The sequence below is a fragment of the Pogona vitticeps genome, chromosome 4, assembly GCF_051106095.1.
Source record: "Pogona vitticeps strain Pit_001003342236 chromosome 4, PviZW2.1, whole genome shotgun sequence".
Lineage (NCBI taxonomy): Eukaryota > Metazoa > Chordata > Lepidosauria > Squamata > Agamidae > Pogona > Pogona vitticeps.
The window spans coordinates 23324758-23351818 of record NC_135786.1 but is presented as its reverse complement, the minus strand read 5'-3'; the positions used below and the strand labels follow the sequence as shown (position 1 = coordinate 23351818).

The window sequence follows — 27061 nt, the reverse complement described above, 5'->3', positions numbered from 1 at the left end:
GGACTGAATGGTTTACGTATGCCATTAAAACACCCTTGGAATTTTGGTCATGCCTTGAGATCCTGGTGTACAGGTACAGCAATATTTTAAAAAAATAATTATTCCTTCTTTCACAGCCTTACCATGCAACAGCGCAAGCTGCTTTGGAAATTAGGAAGTGTTCCAAAGAGGAATTATGATTGGGAACTACTATTCAATTAAACAAAAACACATAATGTAAAATATGGAAATATTATATTAGGCCAGTATACTATAAAGCAGAGGCATGTAAACGTAGTAAGAAAATGTTGCAGTGCCTAGCAGATGGTTACAGTGGGAAAAATCTTTGTACAACTAAAAACAAACCCACATTGACTTATTTGGTTGCATGTTCTCAGGCACACAAAGATACATGTGGTCAGGTGGGTATTCCTTCCAGATGTTTGCCAAGCAAACTTACTATCCTTTCAGTTTTACCAAATTCTTATAACCTAATAACAAACTGCTTTGGGATTAGTTTGGTTTTTGTTATTCTCAAGTACAAATATATATAAATCAGTGCAGTCAGAGTATTAGACACTTGGGTTGAACCTCACCATCTTTAAAAAAGAAAACAAAACAGAGTTCTGTTTTGCAGTATAGATTTACTGAACAAATCACTTAAAACAATGAGACAAGAAAATTAACTTAATTTCTTGCCAAAATAACCTTATTGGGTAAGTGTTCGCATTTTATATTAGTTTCTTTTTACTTTGTCCCCTCATTTAGCCTTTATGCAAAATAGCATCTCCCTTTTCTACATATTAACATGCCTCTTGAAACAACTGAACCTTAAGATACACATAGTGAACACCTGGCACAGTGAGATATGGAGATCTGGAAGCAGTAAGAGGATTCCAAGTCACGGTCTAATGAAAAAGCATCAATCTACCTATTACACAGTGCAATGCAAAAGCCATCTGCATTCAGAGAAGTCTCTTAATGTTTTGCCAAACAAATCTCACTCTCTGAATTTTATAGAGGCATAAGACAGCAGGAAGGCAAGAATTAAAAGCAAAATACTTTAAGAATCCACAGTCATATGCCATATCATTTATCCCACTATTCGTAGAAATGCATCACAATTTTGGAGCAATTAAAATAAAACTATTCTCTCTGGTCACTATCACTGCAGAGGATTAAAAGCTTGTTTAATAGATCAAATGAGAGTAGTAAACAAAGAAGGGTACATTAAGTACTCCAGACTTATCATGGGCCTTGTACATATTCAACGTACAATCCACATTCAGCCTGCAATGTGTACATTTTGCAACACTTTATATTACTTTATTCCTTTGTGGATAATTTCTGTGGTGGTATTCACTTTCTGGAATACCCCCCCCCCAAAGAAAAGAAGATATGCAGTTTGATATTCAGATAGACAGCCACATAGGTAGAGAGGCAAAACAACAAGGAATGTGGCATTTAAAAGAGTAACATGACAGGTCTGTAATTGGAGTAGACTGAAGGCTAAATTTCAATGGAACATGATAAAAGAAAAGATGAGAAGCTAGCAAGTAATGAATTATGCAAAAAATCATTAGCAGGAGTCATTTTGGGATACTTTTTTGTTTGTACGTTTGATGGGTGGTGGGGTTAGGTACTTTTATGTGTGTAACCCGCCCAGAGTAGTAGCATGGCATTAGATGGGCAGTATAAAAATCCAATCAATCAATCAATCAATCAATCAATCAGTCAGTCAGTCAGTCAGTCAGTCAGTCAGTCAGTCAATAAGTGGTAAATTTTAGTGGGGAGTGAGAACTGACAGACTAATCCCATGGGTTTCCGTATGTTTTTGAATAATTCACATCAGTCTTGGATAACCCAACTAGTAATGATAAATTATGGGAGCTGTAGTCCAGAATGATGTAAAGGCCACAGTCACTTATTGCTTGGTTAGACAGTCCTAAATTATGATATGATGCTGTGGCTACATGGGAAGATAGTTCAGATTTATTTATTTATTTATTTATTTATTTATTTATTTATTTATTTATTTATTTATTTATTTATTTTTGCCTTGCATTTTTAAAACCCAGTCTATATCATTTCCATTGTCTTGATCTGGTGCTGACATTCACACTTATCAGATAAAGAGCTCTGTTTTGAATGTCCACACCATGCTTCTCCAATCATTTCCATTTACTCTAAAATTATGGTCCCAACTCTCATTACCACCCATCACAGTCTTCTCCTTCTCTTCCCCATCTCCCCCCTTTCTCCCGTCCCTCCTGCTCAGTCAGGAGTCATTTCATGAGGAATTAATATTGTCCCTACGACACACCAAAAGACACAGCAACTGCAGCTGCATTAAGAAATGAAAAGAACTGACACAACCAAATAAAAAGCAACCTAGGATATCTCACTGCTGAAATGACTATATGATACAACGCTAATTTGGAGAGGATAATTTTTTTAAAACATTCTTGAAGCAGTCAACATCAGCCATACTCTTGAACTAGCTCCCATGAATATATCACCTAGGGACACACCCCAAATGAGGCAATTACATATATAAGGAAACGGGGGGGGGGAAGTATGCTTATAAAATCAATTCAAAATAAACAACCCCTTGCCTCCTGTTCAAAATAAGCTGATTGATCCCTGTCATGTAGTTGCAAAAATATATTCATTTCAAGCAGGATAAAAATGATCCAAATAGCAGATAATGTCAACATGTAGCTGCACCCTGAGTTATGATGAGCAGGGCTGTAACTAGCTAATGTTATGTCTGAGGCAAAAATACACAATTGTGCCTTCTATGTTTTCATAGCTGTTGTTTGATTAAAAAGTGAATATGTAAATAAAAAGAAACTAGAATAATGTCACAATATGAGATGCGCATACATAAACTTGTGCACAAGCAAGCATTTAGTACACTTTTTAAAATACCTCTAGTTGATTTCAATCTTATGTCTTCCATAAATTTACATACTTTCTCCTAAACATTCCCTCCAAAATGACAGATGTATGATATTCTAATCAGTCCTTTTTAAAAAAAGGAAAACTAGATATGCACCAAACATTAAACAAGTCAATGTGTTTCTATTTTTGAAGTGTACATATTGCCAGACAACTAGAAATATCATCACAAGCCACCAGCACTGTTGATTTGAAAGTTCTTACTATTTCTATTTTAAACTTTTTCTGATGGTACAAAGAAGCCAGTATTCTCAGAAAGAATAGAGAGAGCAGGCAATGCAGAACCAAGACTATACATGGCACAATGAAAAATTTAAACATTGTAACACTTGCTTCAGTTTGAATTGGAAAGTATTGTGCAGCTGTACCCAAATAAGCAAACCACATTTACATGGAAGCAGATAGCACCCCCCTCCGCCTTCTCTATCGTGACTTTCAACACATTCTTGGACTACATGCAAACAGGCATATCTGCTCAGCAGACCTGTCGCTTTCCACATGAAGAAAGGCTTGACCAATATGGGAGGTGAATAGCCTCTTCCCTTTTAGTATGACAAGCATATCTGGATAGAAGACTGAATATGGCCATATAAATGTTCCCTTTTCTTAATGGCATGGCATACTTAGGATAATAAATTCATATCTTACATTATATTATTGTGCTCCTTGGCTTTTGTCTCTCACTTGCCTCACCTCCCATTACAGATCTGGTACTGAACTCTTGCGCATTATGATTTTTTTTTTCATTGGAATAAGCCAAAAAGTATACTATTTCTGAAGACAGACTTGAAGGACAAAAGGCAATGGGACTGTGCAGGTATTCAACAAGGAGGCTCTAGTCACAAGATGTAGTAGGAATAAAGGACAACATATTTTAAGCAGTGAAGATCTTCAAAACAGATGTGGGCAGCAAAGTTATGGGAGCGTGGTCTGAGGCCAGGGACATGCTGGAAGAGGAGTACTGTACAGAGGGATCAGATGTTTAAAAACTGTTTAGAGCTGTAAAAAGAGTTTCTTGAAAATCCAATGCATAATGAACTGTTCCACTTCGATGCAGATTACATGTTTGCTTACACATTCATTGACTTTGTGTAAAACAAATCACACTGATTTACAAAATTTGACCTTTGGTCAAAATTCACACAGATAGGGACTAAACATACCATTTTTGCTTTTGTTCCAGAAATGCAATTTACAAGAGTGGCATTAGTACAATAAGTGTGTTCCTTTTACTGCAAAGTATAATCATTTTAGGTTTCTTAACAGACGGACCACTTATTTTCCAGATCATATCAGCATGCACAACTCCCAAACATGAAATTCCAATTTTGTCTGATATGAGCAAAGCAGAAACCTGTCTGCATATTCAGATTATATAGGTGGTTCTATCAGTGGCCACTTTTTAAATGCTCCATAACACAGTTAACAGCATCAGATTGTTTTATTTACACATATTTAAATTATACCCACATTGCAACATTATCACTGCAAAACACTTAATTTATAAGCTGCTTTGAGCACTGTTCTTTCGTAGAAAGTAGGATCAGACACAATAAAGCAACTAAGTATTTTTCACCATGTATGTTTGATATTTACATTCCCATGATATGTCACCTTTTTGTGCCAAATCCAATATACTGTAACAAGATAATGTACTCAGATTTGTAAAAGAGCCTGAAGTATCAATACCACAACAATAGATCATGCTCACCCATGTAATACTGATTTATAATCCAATACAAAATACTTGGAAGTAATGAACAGAGTAGAATTTCCTTCTTAGCAGACTGATTTGGAATTTCAGAACAGAGTCTATTCACATTACAGAATTTGCAGATGGAGGAGATTTTCAATTTTTAAAATAAATTCTAGGAGCACATTTAATTTTTTTTAAAGATCTTCACTCTTTGCTTCCAACTACAGTGAAATGTAAATGGAAGAAAATTGCATGCAGATTTCCTCACTGTTTCTATTCTAGTCATTTCCAGGACTAATGAAGTAAGGTTCTTTTAAAACTGAGCAGAAGAAGAAGCTGCTGTAGTAGAAATGACAGAAGTGGTTCAGTTGTTCCCCTGGTTTTCACTTGCATTTATTTTTTCCACCACTCTAAGCAGATATACTGCACGTAATAAGGTTCTTTCTCCTGCCTCTCTCACTGGTTTATGCCACATCTCTCAGATCATGGAAAGTTACTTTTAAAATACCATTTCAGGGTCCTAAAAGTAGATAATTAATGTCTAATGTCTGATTTTTGTTAATGTTTGATTTTTTTAAAGACTTATTTTCTCAAATTCACTAAAAGTTTTTTAGCTACTTAAAAATATATCTGTACAATATAAATCATTGCCCTGTCATTATAATACACACTGTCTTCCCATCTATCTCAGTGCAGCTTCAATATTTATTACAGAGTATAAGGCTCCAGCATAGAGCAAGTGTAAGCCAGCAACTGAATCATGTCACATTCCTCCTCTTCCATCTAGTGATGCCATACACCTCCGTAACTATGAAACAATTACAGTGGTGCCTCGCACAACGAGCACCCCGTAGAGCAATGAATTCGCTCTACGGGGATGTTTTTTCGATCGCTAATGCGATCGCAGAGCGATGGCCCCAATTGGCGAAAATCGCAGAGCGAAGGTCAGTAAGCGGTTCGCTTACTGACCTTCGCTTTGCGACCCACCGATCAGCTGTTCCGTGGCTTCAAAATGGCTGCCGGAAGCCCCAAAATGGCCGCGCGCAGCGTTTTCGCGCCCTCGTTAAGCGAGGGGAGGGCACGAAAATGGCTGCCGGCCACAGAGGAACATCGCTGAACGGTGAGTAAAAGAGCCTTTCTGTCCCGCTCAGCGATGTTTTCACACAGCGAGGGTTAATCCAGAACAGATTAACTGTACTTGCACTGCAAAAGGAATGTTTTTCCCTCACTAAGTTACAGTCATAATGTAATGCAATTGTACCTTTTATTGGGAAAAGGAAATGATTACAAAAGACCAATTATTTATAACTAATTACTTTCAAACTCTGATCACTGTGTATGTAAAAACCCATGGCATGTATGAAGAGGTTCAACTTTCTGTTTGATCAACAGAATCTTACTAAACCACCTTGGATTCACCTTTCTTGCTTTGTTGCTGTTTGACCCTCCACTTAACATTCCCACTGTTCACTAACGATTCCCAGCTTTTTCCCTATTCCTTTTTATTTTCTGTACAAACGAGATAGCAAGTCCCTTGGGGAGGAGATGTGTCACTTCAATACTCTGTGTTGCAACTAGCAGAGTGTTGTTACCAAATATTAAGTAGGAGGAGAGGTCACCACTTCCCTGTAACATGATGAAAGGATCTGTGACATTCTGAACTTCAGAGAATATTAAAACGAAGTGAAACTTCCTTAGATAATATAACCTTCAAGATATCCTGTGGCTCTTGGGGCTGACTCAACATATGGAAGATGGTAAAAAAGAGAGTGTTTCTATGTGGCAGCCTGCCAAGCAATGGGACCTGTGTTTCAATTTGTGGAATATACTCATATTAGTAGCACATGTCCTGAATGGCTAGCTGGCACCAGCACAGCTGCCATCAATGTGATTGCCATAAAATGGTGCAGACTCAGAGCTATAATACACAGAAAAATCCTGCCTCTCCCAAGTCCAGATAAAGCTTAGTAAAATCTGACTAAGTCCTCCTTTCAGATAACATAAAGCACTCTAGGAAGCTGATGCATAGTCTGGAATGTCCAAGCAAGAACAAAAGAGCTATAGGAAGTTAACAACATATACACCAGGTTAGGCCTCCATTTAGCTCAGCATCTTAGTAAATTTTAGTCAGGGAAAGGCAAGATCCAGGGGTCTGGGGGACATTTTTCTGGCTCATATCTCTCCAGGGGCCCTATCAGCCCATCTAAACAAAACCAGGAATGACCAGAAGATTGCTCTTTTAAAAATGCTGTCAGGGTCTCTTCCCCCCACATATGTTGCTAAAATATGAGGAGTGCACACCTTTTTTCAGAGGCCAGTGCCCCCTAAAAGTTCAATTTGCTAATAATTTCGGGAAAAAAAAGATTCTACAATTTTTGCTTGCTAGAATTTTCTTGCTCTTCTGAGAAAACTGGAAGCCACAAAAATGGTTTGAGAAACACATGCGGCCTGAGGTCTAAGGTAGCAGACTGCCTGATTCTTACCTCAGCTGTAAAAATCAGAGCAGCAGAACAGAAGCTGCTTAGCAGTAAGTTCATTCATGTACTGCTACTCCATTTATAAACCTACTACCACATGGATGGGGTCAGTTATGCACATATATGTAATGCCCACACAATTTCAATTGATAGGTGACAAATGGGTAGTAGATCCAGGTTAACAGACACAGTACAATGGTGACAGGCCTTTAAATTGGACAGAAGTGTCACTAGATGAAACCATAGAAAAACAACTCCTACATCACTGCCAATTATGGCACCTTTATTTAAAGGGCACTCTTTGCATCTCAAAACAACTTATCAACTGTGTTGGAGCTGTCCCTGGTCCTGGAGTTCCAACCTTTGAGCCTGATTTGTTTTTGTTATTGCACAGTATATCTAGCTGACAGAATGATGTGCTACTAGATCTTGAAACTAGTGCTGACCTGTGCACTTTAGTCACTGTTATTTGCTATAATATGGCCCTTTTTTATTGTGCCCCAAACCTTACCAATACCACAACCTATTCAAAGAGGGCACTGGCCAGAAAAAGAGATACGTTTGCAGGCATAACAGTTTGCATCTTAACAATGAAACTGGGAACAGCTGTGTTCTCAGTAGGTCAGCAGGCAAAGAAAGAATCCCAGTTGAAACTCTGGACAACCAGTGTCAGTTAGCATCAAACATACTAGCCCCAATGGACCAGTGGTTATACTCTATAAAAGACAGTTTCCTGGGTTCCTTTGTTCCATACATGGTTGGGTGGAAAAATCTATCTGATCTGTACTTCCAAGTAAATAAATCAAAGTTGCAGTTCTGGAATACGGCTTGGGCCCTGGATACCTCAAGGACCGCCTCCTTCCATATGAACCTACCCGGGAGTTAAGATCTAACCAGGGAGTCCTTTTGAAAGAGCTGTCCCTTAAGGAGATAAGAGGGAGGAGTTGTAAAGAAAGGGCCTTTTCGGCAGCTGTCCCCAGACTATGGAATGCCCTCCCAATTGAGATTCGTGTGGTGCCAACGCTGATGACATTTCAGCGCCAGGTCAAAACCTTCCTGTTCCAGAAGGCTTTTAATTGAAATGATATCAGCTGTGGGTCCGAAGGCAATTTTAGAGTATATATTTTTAATTGCATTTTAATTATTTTGCCTTTTTATTGTACAGTGGTGCCTTGCTTGACGACGTTAATTTGTTCCAGCGAAATCGCTGTAGAGCGAAAACATCATAGAGAGAAATAAAAAAGCCCATTGAAATGCATTGAAAACCGTTCAACGCATTCACGATAATATTAGAAAATCCTTTGGAAAATCTTGAAGGATTATTGAAAGTTATAGAAGATTTTGGACAGGTGGCCGGATTTAAAGTAAACTATCAAAAAACAAAATTTATGACAAAAAACATAAAGAAGGAAGATGTCAAAAAATTAGCACGGAACTCCAATTTTGAGGTGGTGAAAAAAATTAAATATTTAGGGGTTATTATCACCGAAAAAACCAAGCAATTTAATGAAAGAGAACTACTTAACAATACAGAAAGAAATTCAGAAAAATCTGGAGGATTGGAGCAAACTACAACTCTCATTTATGGGAAGAATATCAGCAATAAAAATGATGATCTTACCCAAACTCCTATTCCTGTTTCAAAATTTCCCAATACTACTTAATTTTAAATACTTCAAGGACTTGGACAGATTAACATCAAATTTTCTCTGGAAACCTAAGAAGCCAAGAATAAAACTTAAACTGCTACAAGATCTGAAAGAAAGGGGGGAGTGGGCTTGCCAAATTGGTTACTATATTACAAGGCCTGCGTGATGACCTGGATTAAAGAATGGATAACTTTAGAAAATCAAAGACTTATGAAACTAAAGGGACATGATTTAAAGATGGGATGGCATGCATATGTATGGTACGGGAAACATAAGGAACACTCACAGTTTGGAGAACATATTATTAGGAAGGCCCTAGGGATGGTATGGCAAAAATTTCAAGCACAAACTTACGAGAAAGTCCCATTGTGGGTGGCACCTATAGAAGCATTTACATTAAAAGCCCTGAACCAGAGAGGAATGCTGACCACATATGAAAATTTGTTAAATAAAGAGCAGAAGATAAAGGACAAACAAGAGCTGGAAAAATTGGGTGTAGCTGTTGATTGGTGGTCAATGGTAAAATTAGAATCAAGATACAAAAAAGATAAGATGGTGGATTTCTTTGAGGGTAAAGTCCAAGTGGATAGACTGTGGATATATACGGATGAAAGAATAATTTAAAAATGTACATATACTTATTAGAATATGATTTATAGGATGAGAGGGTGAAAGAGACAATGGTAAAATGGGGAAAAATTTGGATACAGTGTGGATCTCAATGATTGGACTTAAGATGTGGAAAGTTATAAGATGCTTAAACCGGTAAATCTTAGAGAAAATATCCTTAAAATGTTCTACAGATGGCATTATACACCTGTAAAATTAGCAAAAATATCAGAGGGTAACAGCAATATATGTTGGAAGTGTAAAAAGAATGCAGGAACTTATTATCATATGTGGTGGACATTCTAAAAGGTCAAAAATTATTTGGCACAGGTATGGGACTTAGCAAAAGAAATCACTCAGCAGAAATTAGATATAAAACCTGAAATGGCATTATTGAATGTCATATCAGGAATCAACGATAATAAATTGTAGCATTGTCTTATGTATATACCCACAGCAGCTAGATTACTCTGGGCCCAAAAATGGAAAACCGAAGAGGTCCCGACAATAGAAGAGTTGTTAAAGAAGCTATGGGATATAGCAGAATTGGACACTCTACAGGAACAGCCAAGAGACTATGCAAAACAAAGCTGGGAACTAATATATTCTTGGGCCCAGAAGAAGACAGGAGCGTAGGGCAAAGTTTAGGATGCCTGTATATTTACTCAGTATATACTAAAAATGAAATTGGGGGAGCAGAGGGGTTAACGAGGCTGGAGTCTCTGACTCCAAAAGGGGAGGGGTTAGTTTAATTTGAAGGGTTAGTTTTTTTTCTCCTCCCCCCCTTTTTTCCCTTGTCTCTTATTTGTCTCGCTTCTTTTCTGTGTAAATGAAATAAAAAAATTTTTTAAAAGAAAACCGTTCAGTGTGTTCCAATGGGCTGAATACCTGCTCATCCAGCGAAGATCCTCCATACAACAGCCATTTTTGAGTGCCTCCTAAAAACAGTGGGGAGCCATTTTGAGCAGCCGGCGGCCATTTTGAAAACCCAGCTGTTTTGAGCGTCGTAATGCGAAGAATCCGAAGCAGGGAACCAATCGTCGCAAAGCAAAAAAAACCATTAAAACATAGTTTTGCGATCGCAATTGCGATTGCAAAAACATCATCATGAAGCGGATTCATTGTTATACCGGGTAATCGTTAAGCGGGGCACGACTGTATTTTAAATGTTGTCAGCCGCCCAGAGACCTTCAGGTAGTGTGGGCAGCATATAAATAAAATAAAATAAATAAATAATACAATGTGTATTCTTGCCACCTCTTCTTGATGTCTTCTGCTTCTGTGGGGTCTCTCCCATTTTTGTCCTTTGTCATCAGGACAAAATTAAAAAGGTATAAAAACAAATTATGGAGAAATCTGTTTGTCTTTTTATACCTTTTTAAGTTTTTGAAGGACAAACTTGATCCATCCTTCTTCTGCGTCAACTTGTGAATGTTGGAGTTAACAATCTGTATGCAACAGATAGTTGTATGAATTTAAGCTAATGATTGATGCAAAAATAAATTTGTGAAAAAGTGTGTATGTTGTTTTGCACATACTGTATGTTTTGGTCAGAGAACCACATTGCAGAATTAAGAGAAGTGTAAACAACATTAGGAGATTTGCATTCCAGTTCATACAATAGTTTGGGAAGCATGAATTTAGGTAAGTCCATACTGAAATGCAAAACAAACAAACCCCTCCCTATTCCTACACTGCTACCCTCAAGCATGAGTTGTGCCATATTTCTCATTCTACAAGACCCACAACAAAAAGAGCATTTTTAGTCTTTTTCTCCCCTCCCCTTTTCGGGGGGGGGTAAGGTAGGGAGATGGAGAAATATGTGATCCATAGGATAACTGTTCAACCAATGTACAGAGGAATTATACCAGAAAGATTTGGATATCCCAGACAACCCAGATAATGTGGTTGCAGACCTTGAGCCAGACATCCTGGAGAGTGAAGTCAAGTGGGCCTTAGAAAGCTTGTCTAACAACAAGGCCAGTGGAGGTGATGGCATTCCAGTTGAGCTATTTAAAATCTTAAAAGATGACGCTGTTAAGGTGCTACACTCAATATGCCAGCAAGTTTGGAAAACTCAACAGTGGCCAGAGGACTGGAAAAGATCAGTCTACATCCCAATCCCAAAGAATTCTCAACTACTGTACAATTGCACTCATTTCACACGCTAGCAAGGTTATGCTCAAAAATCTTCAAGGTAGGCTTCAGCAGTATGTGGACCGAGAACTCCCAGAAGTACAAGTTGGATTCCGAAGGGGCAGAAGAAGTAGAGACCAAATTGCTAACATGCGCTGGATTATAGAGAAAGCCAGAGAGTTCCAGAAAAATATCTACTCCTGCTTCATTGACTATGCAAAAGCCTTTGACTGTGTGGACCACAGCAAACAATGGCAAGTCCTTAAAGAAATGGGAGTGCCTCACCACCTTATCTGTCTCCTGATAATCCTAAATGTGGGACAGGAAGCAACAGTTAGAACTGGATATGGAACAACTGATTGGTCCAAAATTGGGAAAGGAATACGACAAGGCTGTATATTGTCTCTGTGCTTATTCAACTTTTATGCAAAATACATCATGCGAAAGGCTGGACTGGAGGAATCCCAAGCTGGAATCAAGATTCCCAGAAGAAATATCAACAGCCTCTGATATGGAGATGATACCACTCTGATGGCAGAAAGTGAGGAGGAATTAAAGAACCTCTTAATGAGAGTGAAAGAGGAGAGTGCAAAAAACGGTCTGAAGCTCAACATCAAAAAAACTAAGATCATGGCCACTGGTCCCATCACCTCCTGGGAAATAGAAGGGGAAGATATGGAGGCAGTGACAGATTTTACTTTCTTGGGCTCCATGATCACTGCAGATGGAGACAGCAGCCATGAAATTAAAAGACTCCTGCTACTTGGGAGGAAAGCAATGACAAACCTTGACAGCATCCTAAAAAGCAGAGACATCACCTTGCCAACAAAAGTCCGCATAGTCAAAGATATGGTTTTTCCTCTAGTGACGTATGGAAGTGAGAGCTGGACCATAAAGAGAGCTGACTGCCAAAGAATTGATGCTTTTGAACAGTGGTGCTGGAGGAGGCTCTTGAGAGTCCCCTGGACTGCAAGGAGAACAAACCTATCCATTCTAAAGGAAATCAACCCTGAGTGCTCACTGGAAGGACAGACCTGAAGCTGAGGCTCCAATACTTTGGCCATCTTATGAGAAGAGAAGACTCCTTGGAAAAGACCCTGATGTTGGGAAAGTGTGAAGGCAAGAGCAGAAGGGGACAACAGAGGATGAGATGGTTGGACATTGTCATCGAAGCTACCAGAATGAATTTGACACAGCTCCGGGAGGCGGTGGAAGATAGGAGAGCCTGGTGTGCTCTGGTCCATGGGGTCACAAAGAGTCAGGCATGACTAAACGACTAAACGACTAATTTTGTCCTATTAGAGACCTGAAGGGAAAAATACCATCATCTTTGCCTCCAGCTAGGAAATTGGGGAACAAAACGCCGCACTTCCGCCCTCCCAGAACTAACAGCAAATCCACTATGCCCCATCCATCAATCAGTGGATAAACACCTTTTTCCCTGACTTCCAAATTGGCTCCAAAGGCCAGTTGCCCTGGAGTTGAAAAGCTAGAGGCAAAATGCTCCAGCCTCTGCTATCAGCCAGGAACTAACAGCTGTTTGATTGTGTGTATCTGTGTACTTAAAGGCACACAGACTCACATTTCCAAATCATATTATGCCACAGAAATTATAGAAACCGAACAACTTCCTTGCTTTCCACTTCTTCACCAATTCTTTCTACCTTTCTTTTCATGTCATTAGATTCCAGGCAGTCATAGACCACCTTATTTTTATTTTTCTGCAGGGCTTAGAAATTATGAGGAGCATAATAAGTGACAAACAATAGCTTCTTCAGTCTGAGGAGAGTTGGTAGGAGATCCCTGATATCTCCACATTGGTTTCACTTCCCCTTAGTCTGAATAGGCTCATTAGAAGGACAAAGGACTGGGGGTGAGAGATAATCCCACTTCTGCAGTCCTTCTTCACCCATTGCCGTGGGTCATTAAGAGTCGTTAACAGTGGTCTTTCTGGTGTGTGTGGTCCTAATCTTTCTGGGGACAGATGAAAGGGCAACATGATAAATAGGAGACAGATTGTATCTAAGGCCTCCACCCCTGTTGAGTGAAGGATTTTCTATATGCACCTCACCCCTCTCTCAAACCAGAGAGATCTCCTACTAACTCTCCTCAGACTGAAGAAGCTACTTGGACTCTGAGTAGCGAAACATTTCAACCTAATAAGAAAGATAAAATGCTTCTAGTGTCCTTTCCCCTGAGAAGCAAACACACGTACATACAAACACAGATACATGTGTGTGCATATGCACACACATACACACAGCAAGCATTCACAGAAAGACTGTCTAGTTGTTAAGCAAGATACCAAAAAAAAACCCTATCTAGTGTTTGAAATTCTTTAAAAAAGCAGTTTTAGAAGAGGTAATTGTGTCAGTCTGTACATATATATAAGGCAAAACGAAAACTAAAATAAAAAAGATAAAATACAAAAATTTCTGTGGCACATTAAAGACTAACTTATATTTTAATGTAAGCTTTCATGGAACATCTCGCACTTCTTCAGATATACGAGGTACAAAACAGGTATCACACTAAAACACTCATAAAGCAGTGACCATCCTAATTTTGGGCATTTGACACAATTCACATGATGCATGCAGTCTGCAATTTTGCACAAGAATTTTCTTGTTTTGTGCAAAACTTCATTTTCATCAATGCAAAGGCTCTATCAAGAGCATCAGGAAATTCCTCAATCTCAATCTGAGACATAATAGTTGTTTGTTTGTTTGTTTGTTTAATTTACCACTCATCTGGCTTCAAAGGCCACTCTGGGTGGTTTACAACACGGTAAAACAACATTAATTATAATACTATCAAATAATATAAAATGAATAAGCAAATAGTAAGCATTATACTAAGCATTATAATAAACATTATAACATAAAAATACAACACAGAAAACTATTTTAAGGTGCAATCAAGATAGCAGAATGAATAATTTAGGGGCAGGTAGGGATTCTGATGGTGGAAGGTTAGGAACAATACAATTTGTAGTCCAAATCATCTGGAGAACATCAGGCTGGAAGACTGATGTAAAGTCACACGGAATCCCAGACTTGCTCAACCAGCTATCATTGCTGTTTTAGGTCATTCCCAGATGACTGTGTCTTTCAGCTGGAGCTCCTCTGGGCATGTAAAAAAGAGCACTATGCTCTGATCCAGCAGAGAATGGTGGCAGCATCTACTGTAAAGCATTAAACCCCAGTTTCTGGAGCCTAAGTCGAGAGGCTAGGATGCCTTTCAAGGGGTTTCCCCAACTTAAAGGTAAATTGTGCTAATCTCTGGTGGTCTCACAGGCTAAAGGCTCATAGAAAAAGGACTTCCCCTCTCCTCTAATCTCTTTACATGAAGACCTCTCTTTTCAGGCATGCCTTCCCTCAATGACTGACAACCTGAGTGAGATTTTTAAATGAATTGTTGTCCCTTACTGTTTTGAATGTTTTTGTGTTGCTTATAATTTTTAATGTGGTATTGATCCTTTTCAGTAGTTGTTTATTTACTGTTGTTAGCTTTCAAATGCTTTCTTTTAATGATGCAAGCCACCTTAGATCCTTTTAAAGGAGAAAGGTGGGATAAAATATATTTTAAATAAATAAAAATAAGTAAATAATAATCCAGCCTATGAAGTGACTAAGAGGTGAATTATTGTCAATCTTTTTTTTTAACATTCTGACATTAAGTGGTTTTCTTTCCTTTTAAGTGTGCCATGGAGATAATAAATGCAACTTGGGTAAAGATTAAAGTTTTGGGCTCACTTTTTTAAAAAAGCACTTCTCCTCATGCTAGCAGTTGGAATTTAAGATCAGGAGTTCCACCGTATGGTTGCTAATTCTTTGGAACAGGTGGGAAGACCAAATTGCTATAGGGTGACCCAGCAGAACTGTCACTCACATTTCTCCACCCATGGCTTCACACCAAACAAAGCATGCAAGAAATTTCTTTAGAGTATTTCTATACACAGCACAATCTCTTGGCAAATTTCCCATCCTAGTTAGAGACAGGGTATACGCTGCAAAGTTATCTACCACTATTCTGTTGCTTCCTAAGTGACAGAACTTTCTTATACTTCATGGTGTGCACTGTGCACAGGGAACGTGCGAAAAGACTGTGCTGCACAAGAAACACTTTAAACACATTTCTTGTTTATGAACTGGTACAGTTTAGTGGGTTGGAGCACCAGGCTGTGGACTCAGGAGTTTGGGATTTGAATTCCCACTACAACTTCTGAGACAGGGATCGGCTGAAATAATCAGGAACATGTGCGGCTAATGGAGTTGCATCCTCTGTCCACTGTGCAGCCTTGAGCAATCCAAATAGTTTCTGAAGGAGGGATTGGTAAACCATTTCTGATTACTTGATACCTAGAAAGCCCTGTCTATATGTTATAAACATTTATAGCACAGCAGTGCTTTAATCTGTTTCTTACTGCCTCACACATGGAAAAGTGTGAACTAACACCATGGAAAGAGTTCAGGAGAACTACTATGAGAAGCTACACCTTTGGCAGTTGATATGTGATAGATCTCTTCAATTTCAACCAAATTTTGATGTTGCAGTCATTATGTGATGCTTGCAGTAGATGTACTAATTTATCCTATGTTAGCTGCAGTCATTGTCACCTGAGGACAATGACTGCAGCTAGCATACAAACCAAGCTTATGGAAACAGTTTAATTCATGCACATCATGTGACAGAAGATGTGATAGAAGCCTGTTGACATTGTAAACTTTTCAGTTGCACTAGCCTGCAACTCAAGCCAACTGGATGTGGCACACCATTTCAGTGCAGATGCATAAAATAAATTTCAGCACTCTTACCCTATAGGTAGATCCATTCAGAAACCTTGGGGCCTATGAAATTAAGTTACCAGATCAAAACTGCTCATTCTTTGCTAGTTGAAGTCACTTTTCTTGTTAACAGGCCAACCCAAACGATTCTGTGACAAATGGAGTTCTGTGGATTACTTGATAGTCTATACATACATGTACTCTTGCAAGGTCGCCCCAGGGAAACCATAGTGGCAGATCAATGCTGCAACAGTAAAGGATGTCCTCAAATTCTAATGTCTGTTGCAAGGAGCTGTGGTTAGCGCTTAATTTCTAAAGTGGGCAGTTGTCAGGCTTCAAACCAGCCTATCTAGGTGCACAGCTATAGCAGTTCACCAGCAATGGTGCAAAAATAATTTGTGATATGAGCAGAAAGAGCTCCCCAACATTCAAAAATGCATTGAGGGGGCTGAAACTTGCCAACCATAGGACCAAGCAAGGAGGGCACCTTTCCCAAAATTTGTGAGGCAACGTGCTTCCCAGTCACTCCACAAATTATGACTCCTGTACACTATATTCTCAAATAATCAGGGGGAGGGCATTCTCTCATAATTCTATACCTTATTTATTCACTGCCTTTTTGGAGGAACAGAGTTCTCTGGGGGGCCTCCTGAGCCCCAGTAAAGGGCACTCCTTCTTGATTTGCAGACATGTGCTTTGAGGCAGGTGGAAGACTGTCTCTGGATAACTGGGCAAAAATAAATAAATCAAGCAAGCCAACAAGCAAACAGGTTCTTTGGGCTGCAACCCAATATCCACTGGGAAATAAGACCCCACTGAATTAGGCGGGATTTACTTTCGAGTAAAATGGTCTCTACTTGAAAACCCCTAAAAAGGGTGGCTATACGTCAGAAATGACTTGACTGGCACGTGATTATTATTAAGCATAAAGACACACCAGCTGTGGAAACCTGCGTGTCTTGAGCTCGCCCTCACTGAAAAGCAAAGATGGTGCTCTGGGGACGGGGTGGGACCAAGGTGGAAAGAGAGACCAGGTTTTGATGTGAGGGTTTCTTTCACACCCCCTCCCTCCCCCACCTCCCCCTCTGGGTTTGGAAGAAATAAAAAGGAGCAGCAGTGATAACAAACGCGCCTCTCCTCCCGCCCTGATGCCTCAAGTGCAGAAACAAGGTCAAACTTCGAAAGCAGCCAACAACAACAACGAAAAGGAGCGGGTCACTTTCCCTCCCCCCCTCCCCCGGCGAACTTACCTCAGGCAGCCCTTCCCTTGCACGCAGGGCCAAGGCGGCGCTTGTTTCACTTGCCAAGTGAGGTGGACCCGGGCAGAGGAGGAGGAGGAGGAGGAGGAGGCGGGGTTGGGGTTTGCCCTGGCAACAGAGAACGAGCCGGGCTGCTTTTCAGTGGGGAAGGGGGGGCAGAGAAAGGGCTTGCGGGGAGCGAAGCCGCGCGCGCCCCCAGTGTCACCCGAAGCCCCGCGCGTCCCCCCCCCCCCGCAGGACCACACAGCTGCTTTGGCCTCGGTCCCGCCCTTCCTCCGGCGCGCCGAGGGGCTCCCCGGTCGCTTCGCCAGCCAGAGAGCGCGGGACGCGCCGAAGGGAATGTCTTGAACCATCTGTTGCAAAACGCCTCTTTTGCTCGGGGCTGAGGAGAGAAGAGGGCGGGGGGGGGGGGGAGAGAGAGAGAGAGACACCGCCACATTCTCCTCCTCCTCCTCCTCCACGGGGCGGAGGGAGATGCAGGAATGGAGGATTATACGCCGATGGGCACAACTGGACGTCCAGCGTGTGCACCCGCGCGGTTTTCTATTGAGCGTTCCTCACCCGCTTCCCAACTTCGTCACCCCTTCGTGGATCGCCTCTCCCCGAACAAAACGCTGCGCCAGTTTTCCCAATAGGATAAGGGGGGGGGGAGAGAGAAGCTTAAGCACCTTCTCATTTCTTTTATTTTTATTTATTTTTATTTTGTTTTTACCTATAATGTTTGCACAGATTATCCTGGCTATCTCTTCTACCGCTACACTTGCTTACAGTGGATCTGAATCTCCCTCACTTGGCAGGGATGCAGGGGGAACATAAGCAGAACAGCCAATGGTAAATCTGCTCACCCAAGACAAGCTGCATTATTATTACCCAAAGCCAGCCAAATGAATGTGCTTTGGCATCTGAAAGAGGAAAGCCACAAAGTCTCTCTCTCACACACTGGAAAATATTAAAATAACAAAAATTATATGACTAACAAATTGCTGTCCTTTGATGACATCTAAAAGGCTGTGTAGCTGGTAGCTTTAATTGGACCAAAAGGAGGACACACATAATCTAGAAGAGGCCTTATGAGCCATAGTTTCAAGCTCCTGTCAATGAGGCACAGAAATCAAACTCCCAGCCTCTGTCTCCACAGACAACAGGTTGTTGTTGTTTAGTCGTTAAGTCGTGTCTGACTCTTCGTGAACCATCGAATTATCCAGCTATAGACCTTAGTTTGGTTTCATGGTGTCTCTAGGATTTCTGTAGGTACATGCCAGGCATCCAGTTCCACCCCATAACATGAAAACGTACAGTACTGTATTTGTATTTCTTGAATTTATGTACAACCTCTAAACCAAATGCATAATAATACAAGGTTTTGTTAGGCATAGTATAATATAGAATGGATAAATATTTGGGTATACTGTATGTTTGTTTCTGGTTTTTTTTTAAATTATCAATTGTTGTGTATTTTAAATCTATGTGTGCCCATCGTTCTTCACTGTATGCATTCCACACTATGGTAAGCCACAACATAGATTTTTTCCTCTAACAGATTTTACTGTCAGTGCCACAATCATCATGACTACTACCTTTCCTCTGGCCTTCTGTTCCCACAGTTCATTGGACACTTTTCACCTCTGCTCAAAACTCCAGTGCCAAAATAATTCCATTTTGTTACTTTTTGCAAGATGCAATGTCCTTCTGACAACCAACACAACTTCCTTTGTCTGTTTTTAAAGTCCTCCATGGCCTTGTTTTGCCCTAACATGCTGGTCTTCTTATCTTTTGATATAACTGCTTATTTGCAACACAAGTTCTGTGGATGGTTCAGAAAAACAAATACAACATTAAAATACTATGGAAAATAACAATACATTCTGTCTGGCATAAGTTTTCACAGACTGCAGCTCACAAACATGTGTGCTAAATAAAACTTGCAGTTTTTCAAGTACCAGAAGACTTTTCATTATTTGCTCTGGAAGACTTTTCTGTTTCTGAGTACCACTAATAGAAAGGTCTTCAGGCTGACTTGGATATATTTGGGAGGTATCTGGATTTAAGGTGGGCTCTTTTAGAGTGAACCAAATCTAAATTTGACCACTCCTGAAAATTCATTAACTATCTATATCTGTAGGGGCACACACAATAGAATCTTCAAATACTGTACTAAGCATCTCTCTCCAAGTTCTGCATAAGGAAAAGAAAGCAGGTTAAGAGTAGAGTAGAAGAGAGGGTGTTAATTTTGTAGTCAATCTGACTAGCTTCTAATCACTGGGAGTTTTTTGGGGGGGCTGGTTCTTTCAGTATCTGGTATGTTGAAAGTGTTTTGCTGGAATCTGCAACACCAAGGAAAGTGCTGTGTTAAGAAGTTACTTGGGAAATGCCTGATATTCGTATCTTTCCATCTCTGCCATGGAAAGTCTTCCATCTATCATCTACTTTCCCAATTCCAATGAATGTTCTATTCATTCCAGGTAAATCATGTAGAATAGAAAAGGAAATTTGATTTGTTTTTCATCCACTACAATACCTATATGCACCTATCCTTCTCAAATACTGTCTATGCCATATGCCATTTTCATTAAAAGCACTCCCTAAATCCAAAATTGGAACATTCCCCTAATATAATTCCCTGTGAACTCTCCACCTATCTTTCTTAAAATGTATTTCCAGCAGGGCTATCCCATTTGTGTAATTTTCGTAAGGACTGTCCAGCCCATCAAAGCACCAAAACCCCAACTTCTAGGGATTAAATTTTTTTTATGCTGGAGACCCCAAACCATAAATACACAACTGATCTTTTTGAAACTAGATAGGCTTGATCCTGTCAGAGGAACAACAGTGGCGCAAATTTTAAACACTTCTTCCAGAAATAAAATTGCCACCAGTTCCCCATTACTCTCCCCTTTATTTCCTAACAAACCTGCCACTTAATGGTAGTTATAACACACACACAAAAACCCCTACTGCATCTATTTGTTTAAAGTGTTGGCAAATTTTATCCAGTTCTGACAAACAGAAAAAAGCATTAACACTGTGTATTTATAAACAATGGAAGGTACAAAGATTTGCATTTCCGAAGATTTAGATTTGGACCTAAATCAAATTAAGCAGTCTCCAAATGAGCCAGAGTTGAATCAGGCTGTTTTCCTATAACACAAAACAATCTGGAGTCTACACTGAGTTTTGTGGTTGAAGCACACCCTGACAATTCACTTGATGATATATATTTCAATCAACCCGGTATAGTACCCATTGCTACTATCATGCATGTACCTTCAATTAAGTTGGTTTCTTGAACCTAGACACAAATCTGCTACAAATGCAGATAGGCCAAAGTCCTAAGCAACCATGCGACAAAGGTAGGAAGTGGATATGGACCTACACCAACTCACTATACCAGGAACCCTGCTAGGGTAAGCTTGAATATATCTGCTGAGAAGTGCTTACAAAGCCCCATTCAGATCTTCATGCTTAATGAACAAAGATCTCCAAGGCTGCTGAGAACATGGAGATGATGGCTATGGAGTACTTCTGCACGTTCACATCCCCTTCTCTCTTTTATCCTACTCATGTTGCAGGCAAACTCTAACACGAAGTTAGATTTCCACAGTCATATGAATGAGCATATATACAGTGTGAAGAAGCATTCAGTGTTAAAAACCTCTATATGGTACAGTACTATTGTCCACTCTCTGCATCCATCTAAATTTGTAAGTACATAAGGAATCCCTTGGAGCAGGCGAAGGATCAACTGTGGTCTATTATCATTTCCAAATCTAGCCAGCTATATGCTTTGAAAACAGGATCCTTTGTTTACCCAAGTGGGTGAAATGTGTACCCACATTTGAGGCTATCTACAGGTACAATTAATTTGAAGATTTATTTAAACCACAGCAGATAAACATAGAGTAAGATGCACAAAATGAAAGCACAATATAAAAGAAATCAAAGGAAAATCAATTAATTTCTGTCAAAATACAGTGCAATGATTACTTGAAAAGTGCAAAGCAGGATAACCTGTAGTAAAGTATCAGATGAAATTATAGTTATGCAAAATAAGCCATAGTTAGGTAAAAGTTCCCCTTGACATTTAGTCCAATCGTGTCTGACTCTAGGGCATGGTGCTCATCCCTGTCTCCAAGCCGCAGAGCCAGCGTTTCTCCATAGACCATTTCCATGGTCACGTGGCCAATGCGAATAGACATGGAACGCTGTTACCTTCCCACCGTGGTGGTACCTATTTATCTACTTGCATTTTTACATGCTCTCGAACTGCTAGGTTGGCAGGAGTTGTGACAAGCGACGGGAGCTCATTCCGTCGCGTGGATTCGATCTTACGACTGCTGGTCTTCTGACCTTGCAGCACAGAGGCTTCTGCGGTTTAACCCACAGTGCCACCATGTCCCTGTAAACCATAGTTAGCCCTTTACAAAACACGTTTCCTCCTAACTTTCCATCAGCCCTATAATTGAAGTTCACTATGTTCCAGCTGTTTGGCCTAAAGATTGTGAAAGAAAGACTTGAAAATACAGGGAAATATGCAGGAGAATTAATCCAGAAAAGTAAAAGGAAAAGGGTAAAATAAAGTAGTGAAATAACTATGTGTGTGTATGTATGTGTGGTGTAGAATCCCCCAAGAGTAATCTAATCCATTATAAAAACTGAACCATCTCTCAGAATCAAGACGAACTAAGGCTCAAAGGCCCCAGAGCAGTCAAAATCTGTAAAAGTAAAGATTACATGAGAAAAAGTGAACCGAAAAGCATCTGCAAGCATGGATGTGCGTAGGAATGAATGTGACTCTGAGACCCAAGCAACAATTACTTTTTGCTCCACTGATACTTGTAATTTTCCAGCATTCTGGTTGGCTTCCTTATCTTCACCCCTAAAATTCAATGCGGTGTTGGTAGATGGCAAGCTGGGGAAAAATGTGCATTGCACCAATTTTCTTTACTCTCAGAAAGTAAATCCTTCATCCTGCATCACATGATGTGACCATAATATCTTATTAGGGCACACTCTTGAGTCTGAAGCCATTGAAAGTATCAAACTTCATAGAATGTGCATACTGTTCCATTGTCTTCCAGCCACAACAACTATGTATCTGATTTTTTTACCCCCCTGCGCATTCCGTCATGCAAAAGTCCAGGCTGGGAAAAATCCTCAGCCCTTTTCCCAACAGGAAACAGTCAATTGTGCTGTGTATGAAACCAACCAAACATTTCCTCATTGCCATCCCATAGGCAGACAATTCCACAGGTCAGTAGCCTAGTCCACTGGTTCTTAACCTTGGGTTACTCAGGTGTTTTTGGACTGCAACTCCCAGAAGCTTTCACAACTAGCTGTGCTGGCTGGGGTTTCTGGGAGTTGCAGTTCAAAAACACCTGAGTAACAAAGGTTAATAACCACTGGCCTAGTCCATAAGCTATATATCTGTAGGTCAGTTCAATCCACATGTTCACAAGCCTTTTGCCCAGTGTGCCCTTATACTTAAAAGTAGGACCTGATTAATATGCTTATGGAAAGCACAGGAATGTTCTCTGTGCCTTCTCTCATGGTTTTTCTTTGGCATTTGATATTAATTCTAGCTTTGACCACAAAGATTGTTCTGTATGGCTGTCAGAACTAATTACTGTAACGTTTTAAAAATTTATCTTCTAAGACAGGGATGGGGAACATCTGACCCTCTAGATTTTGTTGGACAGTAACTCCCATCAGCCCTTGCCAATGATGAAGAATAATGGGAGTTGTAGTCCATCAGCATCTGGAAGGCAACACATTTCCCCCCCAATCTACTTTTAAAACTATCCCAGTCAGTGGCTATCGCCACAGTTGGAAGCAATGAAATCCACAAATAAATAAGAGGAGTTACTCCTCAAAACACCATTATTCTATGAACTGGTAGCCCAAATAATAAATTTTATTTTCTATAATATTGTACTTGCATTACCCACACACAATATATTGTTGTCAATACTTAGTCTTTTGAGTGATGTGGACTACAAATTCAACCACAGAAAAATGAAAAATGTCACTATATTCTGCTGATTTAAGCACAATGCACTGACTCTCAGAAAAAAACATACGGTATTAGGTGTACCTTCTCATGTAAGATAGTTAATCTGTTTTGTACTTTCTTCTACTTTGATCCAAGTCGCTTAACTTTACTTGTCTTCTTAAGAACTAAGATGGAGCTAATATTCTAAATAATAGGTGAGATTAATGGAAACAATAGCATTCATTTGTTTACAGAGGCATAGCGTGTAGTAATAAACTGTTCCCCAGCATTAATCACAGCAAATCACAGCAATTATTATCTCATCTCTCAACTCATTCTATGCAGTAAATCCTTGACACTCCATTTACCTGGTGGTGACTAAAGCTACATTTTGTGCACATTTCATTGGGAATATGTCCTGTATTGTGGTGTTCACATTGGAGTAAATGATTATATAATAAGCCTTCACAGCTACAATGCATGCTTTGGAAAGTGCTAGCATTAAGTACGTTCATAAATTCAGAACCAAGAGACTTCTATATCCAGAATAGACATGGGGGTATTTGTATTTGTATATGAATACAAATATCCCCACATAGCTAGAGTTAACAAGGGCCCGCCCCCTGAGGCCAGACCATTCACTCACCTGTCCGCCAGTGGCCTCACTCATCCGTCCAATCACTCCCTGCTCTCTTCCTGCTTGGCGATTTGGCAGCCGTGCAGGGAGACTCCCCCTGCCTGGAGTGGCTGGCTGAGTAGGAAGAGGGCAGGGCTCCGGGAGTGATTGGAAGGATGAGTGAGGCTGCTGCCGCCGGTGGGCATGTGAGTGGATGGTATGGACCCACGGGGTGAACCCTTGTTAACTCCAACTGCATGGGGATATTCGTATATTCTTTAATCCAGAGGTATTAGAGGGAGAAGAATGAAGTAGATAATTTTGCTAATTTGTGCTGCACTAAAGCAATTTACAACGAGAGTCTGCAACACAAAATAGTGTCTAAACACAGTGTTTACCCCCACAATAAAAAGATTGTCGGAAAGGGGGGGGGAGTAAAAAAAAAGAGAGTCCAGCTGTTTGGCAGTTTAGACTTCAGTTCAATACAGGGACAAAAAAATCACTGTTAATATAATAAACACCCACAAATTGAGTTTTAATGGAATAAAATTAAAAGGTTTGTGGGTGTTACAAAAATAATTTGTACTAATTCATCATTAGTAGGTCATTAATTATTTTAAAGAGAGGCAGTTAACAGCTTTTTGTAAGTTTGCAAATAATTAATTCTACCCATCAGGCACAATAATCCAGGGCTTTATGAAGGTTGTGATGTCACAGAATGTTCCATTTTCCTCAAGTCTAGATCCCATTGTGTTGTGGTTGCCAGTTTCCTCTCTCTCAGGATTGTACAACATTATTACATGAAATTAGAAATTTCTGCATACTTCCCAGCTTTCAGGCATCCTGAATCCTAACTTTAAACACAACCTCCAATTTTTCAGGAAACAAATGTTCTGTAAAACTGTCTGAGATACAACATTGCCTCTAAAAGCTGAAAATCCCTGAAAGTAATGACCCTGCTGTACAGTTGTAGAGAACAGATTTCCTGTTAGACTAATAGTACACAAAACAGATATCCTGGTATAGTAGTACAGTAGTTTTGAAGAGCAGACAGCACACTCATCAATCCTTGTAGCATCTACCACAAGAAAGTTCTAACTATGCAGACAGCTGTGTTGGTGTATGCATGTCTTCTCCTTACTCTGCACCCTAAAGAATATAGACATCCTAATTTATTAGGATTAGCTGCAAGTTGTGGACTAAAGAGCTGGTCACAGCAGTGGTAGCATGTTGGACTTTATCAGGAGAGAGTGGACACTATGTCAGAAATGAAACAACAAGTCCCCAACTAGCCTAAGACTATCAGCTTAAGGATTTCTATAAAAGGATTTCATTGCAACACCACCAGAGAGAAACACCTTATTTCTGAATCAGCAAACTAGAGCTGTTTTTTGACACCAAGGGCTGGCATTTTGTAATTACTCTTGTTTTCCCAGTTAGGATAATTTAAAACAATGCATCATATTTTAATGGAAAAATCCATTAGCCTCAGCTGCTTTGAGGATTGTAGCTAAGTTTGGGGAAGGCAGGTAATATAAATGATGATGATTTACAGAGCCCCAAATAACTTAGGACCTATATATTTGAGGGAGCATGTCTTCCTATACATATCTGTTGATTAGATCCCTGAGGAGACCCTTCTTCATGTGCTAATCCTAATTAATAGTATTGTGATCAATGTTTTGCTAGAAACTGGATACCTGTATAAGGTTATGATATTTTGGGGCCATTCTGTTTGGGATTTGTGGAAGTTAAAGAATAAAACATTGGGTGGGACTGCATCATGGGGAAGCTAGTTGTCTAGCATACTGTCACTCATTTTGGCCTGCCAGGTGCTTGAAAAAACTCCACAAACATGGTAGGAAGCAACTTTCCTTTTCTATAGCCTTCAGTGTTCCTCTCCCTTGTGGTATTCAGTTGCATACTGATGCATAAGCAAGAAATTCCCTTTACCTACCATGGCTAACAGCCATAGAACTATAGTGCATAAGTTTTTCTCATTCTTATTATGACTTATTATGACTTTCAAGCCATCTGCATTTGTAGCCATCATCATATTTTGTGGAAGTGATTTCCAAAAATTATTTACATAGCAGTAAGATTGTGTATCCTCTTTACTCTAAATCTACTGATGAGTAACATGTAGATAAATTCAAGTTCTAATCTAACAGAACGGGGATCTAGCTAGGCAGAATATCTCCTTTTTATAAATCTTTATCCCGTCTCTCCTGTATCCTGGTTTAAATACATCTCAGCAGAAGGAACCCATAGCATAAATGTCAAAGACAATTCTGTTTTGAGTAGAAAGGATTACATCTCTTTAAGTAGGGTCATGGGCAAGGTCCAGAGAAACAGTGTCAGGAAAAGGTAAGGAACCATCAGGACCCTGGACAGCATACTGCAGGGGATATCAGATCTGGCATGACATTATGCACCCATCTTGTTTTATTTTTATTTTCTTCAGTCAGCTTTTTTCTAACTTGGTTTCCTGCCGATTGTCTTGGACAATTCCTGTCTTCTGATCCTTGTACTGGGAAAGTCTGAGATAAACTCAGAAGTGAAACATAGTCCTTTTGTCCCACAAGTCAGAATCTGAAAGTCCACCAATGAATTTATTCTGCAATGCTGACTATACTGACCTAATGATTTAACATTATTTATAGGATTATATGCATGGGATCAGACATTTGAAGCCTAACCTGATTTCCTTTCAGATGGCTTGAGTTCTCATTCTTTTGATTACTGTATTGATTACTCTATGAAATGTTTTTCATTGCATTATCTAAGATGGCTACAATTAAATTCTTCATTATCTAATCCTTATTAACAGATTAAGAGGAATTTAATTCCTGCCTGTATATGCAGGGTGTGTGTTGCTAGGCTGTAGGAAAGAATGTGTTTGT

General features: G+C 39.7%; 1 protein-coding gene across 4 annotated transcripts in view; it reads right to left on the bottom strand.

Annotated features, from left to right (window-relative positions):
• SULF2 (sulfatase 2) overlaps nucleotides 1–17688 on the bottom strand; it is a 336643-nt gene extending 318955 nt beyond the window's left edge. For 3 of the 4 annotated variants that reach the window (XM_078392669.1, XM_020779453.3, XM_078392670.1), the window contains exon 1: nucleotides 17545–17688. The gene's annotated coding sequence lies outside the window, so the exon portion shown is untranslated. The remainder of the gene's footprint in view (nucleotides 1–17544) is intronic. The other variant, XM_072996894.2, reaches the window with a different exon arrangement.
• Nucleotides 17689–27061: the final 9373 nt, after the last annotated feature.